Raw genomic sequence first — 3862 nt, 5'->3', positions numbered from 1 at the left:
AATATACTTGACCTTTGAATACCTGACACAACAGAGACAACTCTGACTTTCGTGCCCTGTTTGACCACTGTTAGAGACAGAATGGTAGACTACAAGCATCTTTGAGGCTGGTCTAGCAAGGCATTTATGATGTTCTTAATTTTACAGACAATGCTGATTACTACTAACTGGATGTAACCATGTAATATACACTGTCCATAATGCTTCTTGTGCAATGTTCTATTAGCAGGGCATTTTTACTAGCTAACAGAGCCGATTCTGCTAAGACACATTTTGAATGGTAAGTTAGCATATGCCAGTTAGCATGGGTATGTTTCTGCACTGTAGGAAACAATCTCTTGACTGACAACACCATTGTCAAGGGGGTTGCTGAGTTGTCTTCAGCAGCACAGATGGAAAAACTCTGCATATTTGGTTTGGAAAATTTGAGATTTTGTTAGAATGCAGCATCCCCCAGGGAGATGGTGATGATCAGCAATTTCTTTTGAAATTTCCCTTCATGTAATAAGATATTACTTTATGCTGAATTAATCCAGAGATACTAGATTCTGGCAGTGAGCTTGAGAGAAGTGCTATTACCACACAAATGTATACCAGGCATGCTCGAGCACATACTTGTGTGCACACTCACACATGTCAATTTTGGTTCTGCTCTCTATTGCTATTGAATCCTAGCTACCTTCTTATTTAAAACACTAAATTTTATTCAAAACATTTGAAGAATTCCCATTTCATTTTCTAAGTCATGTGGATGAAGTCCAAACTGGCCTAATGAGGTCTGCCATATTGGTGAGCAATTTCTGAGGTACGTTCTTTAATCAGATTTTAAAATGTGGATCCAATGTTTGACAGGAACATAGGAACGGCCATGCTTAATCATATAAAACCCAATCCGTAACTGGATTTTGACCTGTTCATAACAGCACCTGGCTTGATGCCATGGGAAGTTCACAACCAGGGCTTAATTTAAGGTCTTGCCACAGAGCCAATCCATCCATGATGTCAACTGAAGTGGTCACCTCAGGCAGCAGATTGGTGGGAAGTGCTCATCTCTGTCCATTACTTGTCTCCACTGCTCCTTTCCCTCCCTGGATTGGAAAAGGGCAACAGAGAGGAAGAGGAAATGCAGAGGAGAGGAGAATGCTGAGTGAGGACACTGGAGAGTGGGAAGACCAAGGGCTGGCACATCATCATGTAAGGGGGGTAGCATTTGGCATGCCACCTCTGGCATCAGGAGTCTTGGGCCAGCCTTGCCTTGCTGGGTGATACCACCAAGTCAGATATTCTGACAGGGCCCACCAGTGACAATGGTTGGCAACCTTCAGTCTCAAAAGACTATGGTATAAGCCTACAGCACCAGGTATTCCCAGGCGGTCTCCCATCCAAGTACTAACCAGGCCTGACCCTGCTTAGCTTCTGAGATCAGATGAGATCGGGCATCTGCAGGGTAACAGTTGCTGGGAATCTTCCAAGCAGGGCGTGAATGTACCATCCTTTTTCTGTTGTTTGTCCCCAGCACCTGATAATCCGAGATAATCTGTTTCAGTGTACCTGAAACTGAAGGCTCCATTTCACTAGCCTGGCTGATGAGCACAGTGGGACTTACTTCTGAGTAAACATGCATAGGTTTGCACTGTTAAGGATGCGTTATGTGAAGTGCACTCTTCAGTCTGTCCTGAATGTCCTACCAATCATTTTCAATTGTGAAGTTGTTAGTTTATGATCACACACAGTTTCTTTTTATCTACTCTTCATCTAGTCAGTTTGGGAAAGGAGAACAATTCCCTATGTACAACCCCTGTGTGCTAACTTCTTTTTCTTCCTTTCTTTGACTAAAAAGCACCAAGCAAAAGACAGCCAAGCCATTTCAACCCCTTGCACACAATTGTCATTCAGGCTGTTGGTTGTTACTCCCTGAGCGTTTGATCCATTCAGATTCATGACCTACCCCCACCCTTCATTAACAAACCTTAGGTGATGCACTGAGTGATCCCCCACCCTAGCTTTTTGGGTGGGGGGGGGAGAGAGAAATAGATGTCTAACTTTAGAAACAGCATCAATGTCATTCTCAGAGGGACAGAAAATCAACCCTTTTTGTGTAGCACAGAGCCATAATGCCACAACATTAGTGCACCTTTTTGTCATCTCACATTTCATAAATCCCTCCAAACAAGCTCCTAAAAAGCAGGGGCAAAATGCCATGTGGGAATAGAGTCAAATCATAACCCAAACATGAACTCTGGTAATGGTTGAGAATTAGGTGAACAGCTCTTCAGTCTATTTAGAATGGCTTAGGATGTGATCGGAACTGTTTGCTTAGCCCCATTACGAATACAAGGGTTGAACTCATGGCCTCCTCCCTCATAAATAAACTGATGTCCAGGCAAGAGTTAGATGCCCAACTTTCCTTGATGTGACACTTGAAGCTCACATCCTAAAAAATCTCTGGGGCAAGGAGGGTTATGGAAAATAAATCCAGGAAAATAGTTTAGTAATGCAATGTTGAAAGCTCCTGCCTGTGAAAACCAACAGGGTGGATTAGGTGGAGTGGGTGCACAGTGAAGAGGGGCTTCCCCTTTGTTTTTCCTCTTTTAATAAGAACCAGGCACTGAAGCTGGGATTTTCCCTGAACCATCAGTTGTGGCCTTGGTCACCTCTTTGAGAATGGAGTTTGATTTCAAAAAGTGTGACATCCACACAATGAAACCAGCATTCTGTGATTTGAACTAACTTATTTCCACAAGGTCAATGTCTGAAAAAGAATCAAAAGATGCAATTCCACCTTGACCATTGGCTAGTGATACTCTTCAGATATCTTGTCCTTCATTCTGTTTATCATCTACATCAGGGGTGCCCAAACCCCAGCCCTGGGGCCACTTGTGGCCCTTAGGCACTCCCAATCCGGCCCACAGGGAGCCCCCAGCCTCCAATGAGCGTCTGGCCCTCCAGAGACTTGCTGTAGCCCGTGCTGGCCCAATGCAACTTCTCTCAGCATGAGGGTGACTGTTGAATGTTTCACGTGAGCTGTGGGATGAGGACTCCCCCCACTGCTTGCTGTTTCACATCTGCAATGCAGCAGTGAAGGAAAGGCTGGCCTTGCTTTGCACAAGGTCTTTTATTTGTGCAAGACCTTCATTCATTCACATAAGTTCCAGCTCTAATATATTCATTGTGTAAATTTATTCAAATTTGAAATGTAAACTAATTCTCCCCCCCCCCCCCGCTCTCAACACAGTGTCAGAGAGATGATGTGGCCCTCCTGCCAAAAAGTTTGGACACCCCTGATCTACATTAAACTGCAGGAAGAGGTAACAAAGGGGTTGGGAGGTGCAGATGGCAAACAGTTCTATATCTCCTTTTGTTTGGGTACTGCAGAGGCTATAGAAGTCCTGAACTACTCTCTGGGATCATTTATGGATTGGATAAGGGCAAACAAAAGGAAATTAAATCTCGGCAAGTCAGAAGTCCTATGGGTCAGGAATCCTGTAGTCATGGTTTGACGTTGTGGATGGGGTTGCACTCCCCTTGAAGGATGAGGTTGCAGTTTGGGGGTGCTTCTGGGCTCTAACCTTGGATGCTCATTTGTCATCTGAGGCCAGGAGTGCCTTTGCCAGGTGTAGGGTGGTGTACTAACAGCATCAGGGCTGCCCATCCATGAAGTCAACTGAAGCTTCATGTGGCAGACTGCAAGGGCTTCCCATGGCCTCCACTGATCTTCCCGGTCCCTGGATTGGAAAAAGAAGAGGGGAACAAAGTTGATGTGTGGAAGAAAAGAGATAGCAGGTAAGGGGGAGCAGCATTTGATGCTCCACTTCAGGTGCCAGGCGGTTTTGGGCTGGCTATGAATGGCATCCTTCCCTGG

At 45.0% G+C, this 3862-nt stretch overlaps 1 pseudogene; it reads right to left on the bottom strand.

Moving 5' to 3' along the window:
- Nucleotides 1–1345: 1345 nt before the first annotated feature.
- On the bottom strand, nucleotides 1346–1462 carry LOC136643239 (5S ribosomal RNA; annotated as a pseudogene).
- Nucleotides 1463–3862: the final 2400 nt, after the last annotated feature.

This window comes from Tiliqua scincoides, chromosome 2 (genome assembly GCF_035046505.1).
Source record: "Tiliqua scincoides isolate rTilSci1 chromosome 2, rTilSci1.hap2, whole genome shotgun sequence".
In the NCBI taxonomy this organism is placed as follows: domain Eukaryota; kingdom Metazoa; phylum Chordata; class Lepidosauria; order Squamata; family Scincidae; genus Tiliqua; species Tiliqua scincoides.
This window is presented reverse-complemented; position numbering and strand designations above follow the sequence as displayed.